The sequence below is a fragment of the Elaeis guineensis genome, chromosome 1, assembly GCF_000442705.2.
Source record: "Elaeis guineensis isolate ETL-2024a chromosome 1, EG11, whole genome shotgun sequence".
Classification (NCBI taxonomy): Eukaryota; Viridiplantae; Streptophyta; class Magnoliopsida; order Arecales; family Arecaceae; genus Elaeis; species Elaeis guineensis.
The window spans coordinates 5,114,000-5,128,528 of record NC_025993.2 but is presented as its reverse complement, the minus strand read 5'-3'; the positions used below and the strand labels follow the sequence as shown (position 1 = coordinate 5,128,528).

Here is a 14,529-nt window from a genome sequence, read left to right as displayed (position 1 = left end):
CCTGATCAGGAACAGGTTCGATGCCTTCAATGGGTTGCACATCTAGACACAACTTTATTCTGAATAAATAAAGATGCAAACTTATAGTTGAAAATATAATCTCAATATCTTTGATAATCGAAATAGGTTCATACTTTAATACTATCAGCTGCACAACTTATGGATATCTATATATTATCGTTAGTCTATTCTTTCTCATGTCTATACGGAATACTCTATACAACTTATCCACCAACTCCTTAAATTTCATTTCATATTTAATTCTAATTGCCCTTTGAGGACGTCCATTGTCCTCTATGTCATATGATCCGTTAATCATAGAACCATTTATATAGCATAAAGTCATGACAGTTTCTCCCATATTTTACTACATATATAGCAAATAGACCAACTTTAGCATGCTTAGCATAAAATCACTATTCATATAAAAATAGACTAAGCTACGTAGGCTTGCATGCTTTTGTAAGAAATGTCATGCATATTTTTGACATACATATATAATATTTGCAAATTTCTCAGTGTGGTATGTCAAAAACTCATAGAATAAAACATAAACATAATATCTATTTTGATACCTAACCTTGGCTTCCAATTCCCTATTATATGTTCCAGCTTTATCAGCTCAAACTTGAAAGGCCAGCATGTCCAAGAATCTCCCACCAACGACCAGTTTCAACATGCCTTAAGTCTATAACAAGTGTCTCTAATAAATCAATACATTCTCTATCTATGCAATTTGTATATCCAATTGTACTTTTGATAACAACATTACATACAAGACAACCATTCAATCAAATGAGGATGTTGAATAGAGCATTCTCTACATCATATCAAAAGATCATAATGGACTATTCTATCACTTAATTTGATTAATTTCAGATTAAATAATTTTTGGTGTAGGTTTTGGAGTTAGATGAAAATATTTCAAATATTGCTTTTAAGAGTAACATTAGATATCTATTAACATGAATTGCAAGCCTAGTGTAAGGTTTTAAGCTACCCAATAGATGACTAAAGCAAGTGAATTTAGGAAAATAACACTTATCATTGGAAGAAGAGGCCGATTGGAAAAGCATGCAGCGGGGAGGGTGGGGGGGGGGGGTGAGGGCTGGATCGGGATCGGACGAAAGCCGGTTTGGGACTATATGGGGGCTGGATCAGGATTGGCTGACTAGGGACCATATGGGGGCCGGATCGGGACCGGCTGGTTCGGACCAGATGAGGGTTGGATCGGGACTAGATGGGATCCGGACAGGTAAGTGGTGGTCGGATGGGGTCCGGATGGTGGTCGGATGCTCAAGAGGCAGGGGGCTCAAGTACAGGGAGTAGGGGGCTCCAAGGGTGGGAATCAAGGGAAAAAGATCAGAGAAGAGGATGGTCGGATGCTCAGGAGGCATGGGGCCTAAGGACAAGGAGCAGGGGGGTCCGAGGGTGGGAATCGAGAGGAAAAGGTCAGAGAAGATGAGTACGGCAATCAAAAACAAGGAAGCAAGAGGGGATCGCGATGGAGGGAAACCATGCTCCACATGCAATTTCATTGAAATTGCAGATTCAACATATTATTTCACTGAAATCATAAGTGGAACCTGCAATTTTAGGTGGCCACCTAAGTCGATTAAAATCATGGGTTGAACCCATGATATTGGCCAATGTGAACTTGAAATCTCAACCTATGATTTCAACCAACATGGCATGTAGTACAGTATATCCGAAAATAGTGTTTGGTTGGAGAAATTTTTAGAATTAAATATTAAAAAATAATATTTTATAAAAAAATCTATTGATGAAAGGGGAGTTCGGGGCTCTCTTAGCGCACCACGTGTCGAGCTTTGAACTTTCTCGATGATTTTTTTTTCTCCGATAGATTTTTTTTCTTTCGCAGATGCCCACCTTCTCTCGTTCTCTTCGCTGCCACTTCCCATTGGTCTTCACGTCATCTTCCTCCCCGTCATCATCAGCATCGAGCTTCCTGCTCCAATCTCTCTCAAGTGCTTTCTTTTCTTCCCACGGATCCTTGAGAACAAGAGATGCTGACATCTTCTCTGCTCTCATCACCATCACCTCCCGCAGTCTTTGTCGTTGTCTTCCTCCCCATCATTTTCCATCGTCACTGGCATCGATCTTCCCCTCCAATCTCCCTCAAGTGCTTTCCTTCCCATAGATCTCAAAAAAAGAGAAAGAAATAAAAAGAAAAAAAGAAAAAAAACCAACACAAAACCCTAGCCATCGTCTTCATCTTAGCTTCCCTATTCGGTCGCTCCAAGCCTCCCACTTGGTTGGGACTCTTGAGGATGGAAAAAAGAAAAGACAAATGGGGAAAACATAAGAAAAACCAACACAAAACCCCAACCATCGTCTTGGCTTCCCTATTTGACCTCTCCAAGCCTCCCACTTGATTGGGACTCTTGAGGATAGAAAAAATAGGAGAAAAAATAGAAGAAAACATAAAAAAAATCAACGAAAACTAAGGAAAGATGGAAAAAATTTAGGGCCCATTTTTTTGAGGGTAAAAAATAGGAATATATATTTTTCTGGATAAGTATTTTCTAGGCAACATTTAGATAGAAAATTAATTTACCTATAATATAATATAATTTAATTTAATTTAATTTAATATTATAATATCATGTAATATATCATATTATATTATTATATATAATAATATTTATATAATAAAAGATATTATGAAAAATATGAATAGATTGTAGCAACTTAACTAGAAAACTAGTAATGCAAAAGAACGTGGGTAATAGATTTTTGAGCTATTTTTTAATACATAAAAAAATATGAATAAATTATTTTTTTATCTAAATATTGTCTGAAAAATATTTATCCAAAAAAATATAAATTTTTAGATAAATTTTTTACCCTCAAAAGAATGGGCCCTAAGGATAAGGCCTTTTCCTACGTAGATGATCATTTTTTCTCTTTTCACTTCTTTTTTTTTCATTTCATTATCTTTTTCGATCATTTGTGGGAAATGAAAGCACTTGAGAGACTTTTTTTTTTTTGGTAGAAAGCACTTGAGAGAGATTAGAGGGGTTTCCTAGGTTCCGATTGGGTTTTTTTTGAAGTATATGGGATTTTGTGCGAGTTATGGTAGTGTGAGTTGGTCCCTTGAGGTTAGAGGGGTAGAAACATGATGTTTTGTAAGGCTTGGGGATTTCTGGTTGAAAGGATTCTTCTTTGGCTACAAAAATTTCAATTCATGGGGCTTTGTTCTCGTGATAATGATGTGGGGAGCTACTCGACGGGGATCACCAGTAGATGACATTTTCGATAGAGGCATGGTAGAGGTGAATGGGGAGCCACTATGTAATTTTTTCTTTAATTTTTATAATTGATAGAGATGGTGCAGGCTTTATCATCCGAAGTCTGAATATCAGATTGCTGATGATAGAGGGCTTTTATCTTTTTGAGCCTTCACTCCCAGGAGCTGAGCTTCATGCCACCTTGGCGGATATTATCTATGCCAGGCAGAAGCTGCAGACAGAGAGAATTTTCATCGATGAAGATTCTGCCATCATCATTGGATGGATTCAAGGCAACACGAAGCAGTTGGAGGCCCATCCACTGCTATGTGATATCTGAATTGCTCTTCATCTTTTAGTTGTGGTATCAGTCCCACATATTTACTAGAAGACAAACAGCATGGTAGATTAGGTCACATCTTATGTGGTGGAACACTCTGGAGATTGGGCCTGAAGACAAAACAAGACATGCTCGCAGGTCCTACATGATCTTTTGTACTCTGATTTTATAGACTGCTCTTATACTAGACTAGTGTGATTTCCTGTATGTACCAAAAAAAAAAAAGAGGAAGTGAGATGCTGGCCTTTTGCTTTGTTGATGGAATCTTTATGACAAAAAAATGTTTTCGTAATATTATTAGTCACTTCACTCTAATTTATTTGAAACAACTTTATTTTAACTATAATAATAAAATAAAGAAATAAATAGAAATATAAATATAAATATATTTGAGGTAACATAATTATACAGCCATGGCCATATTCAAAGTATCAAGGTAGCATTTTCTAGTAAATAATTTTTTTAAATAAGTATCATGATGATAATGTATGATTAATAAGATTCGAATTTGTACCATCCTCAAAAACAGGACCTAACAAACAAATGAGCTATGATTTTAGATAATTATGTTATAGTTTGATTGCTATAACAGATTCAACCACTTCACATTATATAATTATGATAGATAACATGAAAAAATAGTCAAACATTATAACATACTAATTCAAGATAATAAATCAGTGCCTTTTAAAATATACTAATATATTTTTGAAATTTTTATCTGAAAATTATCTAAAAAAATGATTAAATGGTGCAAAAATAATATTATTATATAATAAAAAAATGAAGAATATAATAGCACAGTATTTTTTTATTATGAGTTGTTATTTTCATTACAATACTCTTGTAATGGCCTTTGGTTTAGCAATAATTTTATTGGTAAAAATTTGAAAAATTATTTTTTAGGTAAATAAGGGATATTATAATATCTGTTATTATAATCATTATAATATATAATAGCTCATAGTTTCAAATCTTGAATGGAACCGATCAGATTTTTTTCTTTTTCCATTGGGTGCTGCTAGCTACAACCATTTTTGGGAGAAAATCATTAGACAGCCAAGCCCAGCTATAGGTGGACATCTAGGTAGATTAGTGATATTAAATAAATAAATATTTTTGGAATTGAAAAATAAAAAATCTTCTCCCCTTCTCTTTTGAGACTTTAAAGCCTTTTATTTGAAGTCTTCTTCCTCCACCTTCAGGCAGCCAGTCACCACTATGACCGAAACCATTCTCGCCATCCACACCCATGGTTTTTCCTGACGGCTTTTAGCGTGGCCTGGTGCGGTAGTACTACGTCCCCTTCCTCTTAATTTATTATACCAAAACAGCTTCTAAACGGAAGTCTTACTTTCATTTTAATATCTGATATAGAATTATCAGATATTAATACTATTACGAGATCATACCATCTCGACTTTCATTCCCGATCACCATCTTCAGACATCATCTTCGGCCACCAACCGAAAATCTCATCAAATTGGTACCGACCTTCTTGGTCGGATCTATGCCAACGATTCTTAAAGTCTAAGAGATGTTGAGCCATTATAAGGAGAACATAGATCGGTGCCAGCTACCATAAATTTCGGATGGTTACGACGGAACTCACGATGATCATGGTAAAACATGACATGCGAGTTAATACCATTAATCATCCACTACCCATAATAACATCGTAGATCATGATTCTCTAAGATGGTTATCGATTATTAAAATAATATATTTCTCCTTATCGTATAAAAAAAAATATAGAGGACTCTTTGATAAGCTTTTTCAAATCAGAAAAGTACTCTCTTGCTATTTTTTTTTTATTTTCAAAGCTTTGACTAACTTAAGCACTGGAGGGTTCTCTATCGAAGAATTTTCGATGACCAGACTTTTTTGTAGGATTTAGGAGCATCCAATTATTCTCGGATCACCACCGACCATCGAGCTCCATCTCGAACAAGTGCTGACCTTAGTTACTCTATCTCAGTCCGAAGTCTTGCAGCAACAAGTATTAAGAATTTAAAGCTTTTTAGAATATTAAAATAAAATTAGCTGAACAGATATTGGTATGGTAATGTGGGTTTTTTACTTCAATTTTTTTTTCTCCTAAGAGTTTTGCATTAAAAAAAAAGGGATTATAGATTTATTTTTGAACCCAAAATAAAGAGGACAAAAAGGGAGAAGAAAGGTTTTCACTTTGTTCCCTTAAATTAATTAAACAAACTAGCATAAAATCTTCACAATGCATGGATATGTATAAATATGGCATAAATATATTTTTAAATAAAATATAATATTTATTAAATACTATTTTTCCTTCTAAAGTATATATTTAATACTATTTGTTATTTTTATATATATGTGGCAAATATACCATGTGTATATATGGTGAACGGAGACTCTATGCCTTTGGATTTTAGTAAATCTTATATATATTTAAGAGTTTTAAATCTCTAACGATTTACTAAAATTTAAAATGTTTTTTTTGAGTAAATTAGTGAAAACTACCTACTTGAGCTTAAACTTAAAAGTAGCTACCTATTTGAGTTTCAAATAAAAGCAGCTATCCATTTTAAACATAACTTAAAAGCAACTACCCAAATGAGGATAAAATGATCCAGTTGTCCTTGCAGTTATAAAGCAACATTACACTATTATAAACTAATACGATACTATTATAAAATTATACGATACTATTATAAAGCAACATTGTACTATTATAAAGTAATACTACAATAAAGGAATACTATACTATAATAATATAATACTATCTTATTGTAAAAAAATACTACACTAATATAATATAATAAAGTAATATTATATTATTATAAAAGAATACTGTACTAATATAATATAATATTATCATATTGTAAAGAGATACTATACTAGTATAATATAATAAAATAATATTATATTATTATAAAGTAATACTACACTAATATAATGTAATACTATCTTATTGTAAAAGAATACTGCACTATGATAATATAATACTATAGTATTTTAAAGATATAAGGATTCAAGAGTATAAAGATCATTTCAATCAAAATGGATAGTTACTTTTAACTTATATTTTAAATGGATAACTATTTCTACTTGAAACTCAAATGGGTAGCTACTTTTAAGTTAAAAGTATCCCTAGTCTCTAATTCTCTATTTCATGCATGTCTTATAATGTTTGTCAAGTGCCCCAAAAAATTTTCTATATTTTAAGAGCCCTAATCAAAGTTGATATCTAACTTTTTTTAGAGCTCTAAATATCCAAAAATTTTATCTAATTTTAGATTTTTTTTTTCCTCTCAAAATCTTAGAATAAGGAAGAGATCACTTTATCTCACATTATAAATTAATATTCACATATTGAATGTAATACCATATATAAATGATTCAACGGTATACCAAGTATAAATGTGACATAAATACATTTCAAAATAGTATTTAATATTTATTAGATAGTATTTTTTCTTCAAAAGCATATACTTAAATACTATTTGCCATTTTTATGTACATGTGATAGATATATCATGTATATTGGTGACAGATATTTCAAAGATATATCATATATAAATATGACATAAATATATTTCTAAATAATATTTAATATTTATTAAATACTATTTATTCTTTTAAAGTATATACTTAAATACTATTTATTTTTTCATACATACATAATAAATATACTTTGTACACATGTAGCGAGTAGAGGCTTTACCAATACAAAGGTACAAGGTACATGATGCAATTTATATATTTTTTCTAACAATTTATAAAGTTAATTAATATGCTAATAAAATATATATGATTGATGGTTTTTCTTGTATTGCTTTTCCACATATCACCCTTAGTATAAAAAATTTTAAAAAATATTGTAAGGAGCCTTTATGTTATTGCATTAGTTCTATAGTATTAATGTGCATTTGGCAATTATATTATTTTTTCAAAATTATGCTGATCTCTATGTATAAGGATTGGATATAATATTTCTAGAGCTGTCATGAAAACATGGAGGCACTACTAATCTCATAGCTGGATATAATATTTTAGATATTTAGAAATATAATCAAAATATACCACCTACTTGTATTCGATTGCATTCCAATTCTTGAATTACTCAAATATGGTCTTCATCTGCTCAATGGCTTCATTTTTACAATTTTTCAGAAAATGAAAATATTATAAAATTGAAAAAGTAGAGTTTTATCAAAATGATAGATGGGTGATTCCAATTCCTCTCATAATCTCGATTCATGGGAAGGAAATTAATTTAAGATGTCTTATATCAGCTTTGGAGATTAAAATAATAAAAAAATTTTGATCCAATGATAGTGGGAGGAAAAATTCTAATTCTCAAAAAAATAAAAGAAAAAGATTAAGAGATTCCATGCATCTTCTTACCACATACGACAATTCATCATGGAATCCTTTTTTTATTGTTATGCAATCAACATTGCTATCCAAAAAAAAAAAAAAAAAAGAGAAGACATTCACCTGATTTAATAGAAGGTAATAGATGATAATCATATTATTTTCCAAATATCCTATCTAGTTATGCTACACTCGGATACTAAAAGAAAAATTTCCATGATAATCCTATGCATTAAATATAAGGTATGTCTTGACTGCAATTTATAAATTTCTTATTAATACTTTCTTTCATTTTATGAGAGGAGAGGAGAGAGAGAGAGAGAAAGATGGAAATTTAGGGGTATTATGAGATGGTTGCAACGCATCACTTTTCTGGTAAGAGGTTATAATGTATCATTGATTTTGCAAAAATTGGGTTGCAATACACCTAGGATCTATTTGGTTGGGGTGTGTCAAATTACGAAGTAATCTGAAAATTCATAAAAATTATTTATCTAAAAAAATGATTATAAAAAGAATAATTTTTACTATATTTGATTAGTAGAAAAATTATTTTACAAAATGATACTGAAAAAAATTACTACGTTTGGTTGAAGGTAATCCTATATAAAATTATAAATATGTCTTTCAATATAAAATAATTTTTTAATATTATGATATCTTTAATTAATTTTTATATAATGACTATAATCACATAGCTCTTTATATAATGCCATCTCCATTTTAATTTTTTTGCCAAAGTTCTTTACTTAATGAATTTGGGCAGATATTAGAATAAATTCAATAATTACATATGTAGCTTTATTAAGATATATTTATCAAAAATGGATTACTATCACTCAAAAATTTACCAAACACCAATACTCCATGACATTTGTTTTATCTCCTCTCTCTGAAAAATAGATATGGAGTCCACTAAATTTTTTTACCATCTCTTTCTTCTATTTTTATACCAAACATGATAATCTGACATAGAATTTATTTTTCCATGTCAGATTATCTCTAACCAAATAGACCCTTATGGAATTAATTTTTTTTAATAATTATCTTTTAAATTGATTCTAAATTAGTACTTAACGAATAATTAGCTTCTAAATGAGTTCTAAACTAGGACCTCCTTTAAAATCTAATAAGCTGTTAATTAAAATATACTTTTTCTCGATTTGTGCGTATCATCCTTGCATACGGCCATGCTAATCTTCTCATATCGTTCTAATTTTATCGGATTCTCTGAGGAAACTAAAGTGTACTTTATTGTGCATATCTTTAGCTTGTCACTTGGTTTCTTTAACTCTAAAAGTAATATATGATTTCTCTATCAAAGTCTGGTGACACATGAATTAGGAAGGCATTAGTAGTTAGTGGCTGGTGTGACACCAATAGGCTAAAATCATGCTTTTAATCCTTTCTACTTTTAGCATTTCCTCACAGACCATGTAATTGCTGTTGAGCTTGGATTGCTCTCTTGAAGTGGACCAGGCACAGGCCACATGATGCAATCCAACAATGCCACCTAACAGATTAAAGTTACTTTGTGCATTACCCAAGTTTTTGGAGTCTGATTTGGTCTTATTTGGGCAGGAGTTGTTAATAAGAGGAGAAATAATCAAATTGTTAATACTTGTTAAAGGTCTATTTGGATCACTATGCAATGGTAGAGATCGATATGCAAAAGATTAATCCTTCAGTTGCTTAGCTTGATATACTTCCTTGTTTCTTTTGAGTAGGAAGCTTGATGCACATCTGGACCTAACTTGTTAATGATGCAGAATGAATCAATCAAATGCACAGATTAGGGTTAGTTTTTTATTTTTTATTTTTGGGTTGAAAAGATCAAATATCTCCAAGCTTCGTAATTCTATCAAAGCTTTTCTGAAGCATATTTGAAAGTAACATCAGAAATACAAATGTTAATATTTCAAAGTTTCTTATCCAACAAGAAATGAACCATCTTTGAGTGAAAACAACTGAATACTTTGGTATGTTTCTGAAAACATGGGGTCTCACATGACACTCTCACATCATAGCCTTTTTCCTTCACTAATCTCCCAAGAAGTCATTCAGGAACTGTGTGGACAGCAACATCACATGCAATTACTGCTGTCATAGGAACAGGTGTACTGGCAGTTGCCATGGAGTGTAGCACAACTGGGATGGGTCATTGGCCCCCTACTCTCATTGCTTGTGCCTATGTGACTTACTACAGTGCCATTCTACTTTGCGACTGCTATCGAACTCCTGATCCAATCCATGGAAGGAGGAACTCATACATGGATGTCATTCGATCATGCCTCGGTAATTGATCGTATAATGCATCCTCTATATGGTATCACCAAACATTTAGTTACTGTTCCATTGGTTTGTCTCCTACCATCTAATTTTATTAAACTCTGCTGTTTAGGGCCCAGAGATGTATTTATATGTGGTCTTGCACAGTATGTATTGCTTTGTGGAACCATGATAGCATGCACAATAATTCTGCAACGAGCATAGTGTGAGTCATTTCATTCATCAAGGCCTAACTTTTAGCTTACTATATATTGTCTCTAGTAGTTTTATTAATTTACTGGACATTATTCTTGCATTCTCTGAATTTTAACCAAACTTATCTCATTCTTTTGTTGAAAGTTTGCTCCCTTACTTCAACTTTCAACCATTCTTATGAATAACTCAGCAATGGGGATTATCTCATAGATCATTCTGAGAACTTTATAATCTTTGTTATATGTAAGCTATTTATGGAGATGTTTCCATTATCCTTATATCTATCTATGTTACATTAGATTTTTCTTACGTTATTCCAAGCTTTTTGCTTATCTAATTCATCGGCATCGACTATGACTGAACAAGACAGTGCTGTCGTGCGTCCGAACTGCTCCCATTCCAAGGGGCATGATGCAAGTTGCCATGCATCAGGAACATTATATATGTCATATTTGGCTTGGTCGAAATTGTGTTATCCCAATTCCCAAACTTGGGGAAGATTACCCTAATTTCGGCGTTCATCTCATAATGTCATTTGCATACTCGTTTATTGGATTATTCTGTGCATAGCAAAGCTTGCTTCTCATGGCTCAATCAGAGGTACCATTTGGGAGTTAAGGTTCGGATCAATGGTGTCTCTGCAACACCAGGACATGGAACTCATTACAATCTTGGAAATATAGTTATGGCATACTCTTATTCTATGCTTCTTATAGAAAACCCAGGTACTGCAATTCTGGGTTACACTAGTGACTATTACCATATGGATCACTGTCAACCTACAGACATACTTTGTCAGCCTGTGAATATTCTTCACCAATTTCTTTGGGTATAATTATTAAAATGATAGAACACCAATATGCAAAATTAAAGGTATTTCCTATATAAACTCCCTCTTAACACACACTGAAAATGAGAATTTTATTCCCTGTTTATAATTAACCACTAAGAAAAACAATCAACGTTGCGGAATTGAATTGTGAGTACAACTGAATTCTATAGCACTAGTTATGCATATATTTATTCTCTCCTAGTATTTTGTTTCTCTATGCTTACTTATGCTCTTATGAAGGATACTCTGAAATCACCCCCACCTGAGAACAAGACAATGAAGATTGTGATAACCCGGCCCGGCCAATAGCCCACTAAGCCCATTAAAAAAAAAAAAAGAAAAGGGAAGGAAGACGAACGGAAAGAAGATCTCTTTCATTCCGATCAAAGAATCGGAGTCCTAGGCCATTAAAAACCCCTAGGATGAGCTCTATAAGAACCCCCTCCTCTCCTCTAAGTGTAGATCCATCAGTCACCGACGATCGCCGGAGTTTTTCTTGATTTTTCTCGATTGAAGCCGCGGCCCCTCGACCTGTGCTCGCCGCGATTTCACGCCGGTAGGGGTCATCGGAGGCTGTGGTAAGGCCTCCTTCCTCTTCCTCTCTTCTCTCCCTTCTTTCTCGTGCCTGTGGCACGATTGCCGGCGACGGGTGTCGCCGGATTTTGTTGGAAAAAGAAAACCCCTGTCCTCCTTTCTTTTCTCTGATTTTCCGGCACCGACGGTCACCACCGATCGCGGTACGGCCTCCAATCGGGGGAAGGCCGCCCTTGCCGCCGCCACCACCGGGCAAGGTGTGGCCGTGAACGGCGATTTAGGAACGGGGACCTCTAGGTCCCCTGTTCCGGCCAAAGAAGCCACGGGGAAAAGAAAAAAAAAAAGAAAAGAAAAGGAAAGAAAAAAAAGAAAAGAAAAGAAAAAGAAAAAAAAAAAAAGAAAAAAAAAAGAAAAAGAAAGAAAAGAAAATATATAATCATATGATAATAATAATAATAATAATAATAATAAAAGAAAAGAAGAAAAAGAAAAGAAAGAAAAATATATATTTATATAATAATAATAAAAATAAAAATAAAATACACAAAAAAGAAAGTTTCTCTCATCCTCTCTAAAGTCTTTCTCTCTTAGAATTGGATTCGTTCTCTCTCTACTTTCTCTCTACTTTCTCTCTCTAAAAAAAATTCTCTCCAAGAAGTCCTATGAATCCCTTATTAGGCTATCTTCTCCACTCCTAGGGACCTATGACCTTAAATCGGTTTAGAGCCGAAGGAGAGATTTATTGGACTGATCATCAAATCGGTCATTTTTTATATTATGTAATTTTATTAAATATATGAAATAAAATTTATTGATGATTTAATATTTTAAATAGGACTGTCGATTCTTTTAAGGAAGATTAAAAGGTCCAGGACGATCGAGGTAAGTAGATTTTATGTTCCTTATTTATTTTTAAATGATCATATTTTTATGTAAAGAATTGTTATTGATAAAATCATAATTTTTTTATAAAATAAGGATCGACATATGTGACATGAAAAAGCATGTTTTATTATGAGATTGATTTCATGAATATGTCTTATAAAATAGCATGATTATGAAGCATGATTTCATTATTTTTCTATTTATGTATATGTATGTTTTAAGAAAAAGATAAAATGATTTCAAAGGCTTCAGATAGCTATGAATGAATCCTTCGGGAAGGTCGACATCCGGAGCTAGCATCCACACGAAACATGGCCTGCCAGTGGGTATATAAAGTTGGCACATGAATTAAGAATTCTGTCGATTAAGAAACATGGCCCTGTCACGGGTATAATAGTGACCTTAGCATGAATGTCTGTGAGCAATATTTTGAAAATGACATGAATACATGATGAAAATGATTTACGATTCATAATTGTGAAATATACATATTTATGCATGCTGATGAGCTTATAACTTGTTTTATTATATGCTCTATGAAATATTTATTTTTACAATAATTATTATTTGCTAAATGATGCATTATCATAGAAAACTTATGCTTGATCTGGTAAGGAAGCGGAAGTCTACTTACTGAGCTAGTGTAGCTTATATTCTTTTTTTTTCTTTTCATGAACAGAGAAATAAGGCTAGGACCGAAGGAAAAGGAATCCAGGCTTGGGGATCAGCAAAGCAAGCTTAGAAATTTTGCTCTAGGAATTCAGTTTATGTTTATGGATTGTAGTCATTATGAATTTTAAGACTTGGATTATTTCATCTTTGGATTTAGATGCTTGAACCAGTTTTGGTTTAATTAAATATTTGAATTGAACTTTATTATTACATTTATTTGTGATACATCTGTTATTATGTTTAAAAGATGAATTTTGGTTTCGTGTTATCGTGGGTCCATCCCTCGGTAGCATGGCCGTGTTATGTCCTGGGTTTGGGGCGTGATATTTTATGGTATCAGAGCAATAGGTTTAATCAAAGGTAGAACTTAAAACCTAACAGGGGTAGTTAGGTTACGCATAGTTAGACTCTGACTTAAATTATTAACTGTACTGCAACTCTGTTATAAAACAACGTAATAAGTTGGCATTTGAATAGGAAGCGATGAGCGATAGGGAGGGCGAGATCTTGGCAAATATGGCCGCTAGGACAAGAGGAGCAAGAGGAGCAAGACTGACGTCGCGAGGAGCTGACAATCAACCAGTTGAGCGGGCTCCTGATGCACCGACCACACAGGCGGACATTGCTGGTGTATGTCAAGTGGTGGCTCAGCTTATCCAACAGCAGGCACAGACTGCTCCTCGACCGACATTATCTATGGAGTCATGCTACGAGAGATTCAGAAGGCTCAACCCACCTCTATTTGAGGGTGGATCTGATCCTATGGCTGCAGAATATGGAGTCGAGAGATGGAAAAGATGTTTGATGCCCTGCAATATCCTGAGAATGTGAAGGTCCGATTAGCCGTTCTATGTTAAAAGAAATGTCGAGTTTGGTGGACTGCAATAAAAGCTGCCTATGGAACAATGATGATCAGCTCACTTGGGAAGAATTCAAAGAGATATTTTATGATCAGTACTTTTCGGGGACAATGAGATTGGTAAAAAAAATGAGTTTCTAGCCTTAAAGCAAAAGGATGATATGACGGTGCTAGAATATACTAACAAATTTAATGAGCTAGGCCGCTTCTGCCCCCAGCTTATGGAATTCGAAAGGAGTAAAGCTAACAGATTCTAACAAGGTCTAAGATATGGAATTCGATCCCGTCTGTCTTCTCATATTTTCAATAACTACAA

General features: G+C 33.2%; 1 non-coding gene and 1 pseudogene across 1 annotated transcript; one reads left to right on the top strand and one right to left on the bottom strand.

The window, feature by feature from the left end:
• Positions 1–3,393: 3,393 nt before the first annotated feature.
• On the top strand, positions 3,394–11,572 carry LOC140854880 (amino acid permease 4-like; annotated as a pseudogene).
• On the bottom strand, positions 9,088–9,193 carry LOC140855105 (U6 spliceosomal RNA). The gene has a single exon (XR_012138137.1). It is a non-coding gene; the product is annotated as a U6 spliceosomal RNA (small nuclear RNA).
• Positions 11,573–14,529: the final 2,957 nt, after the last annotated feature.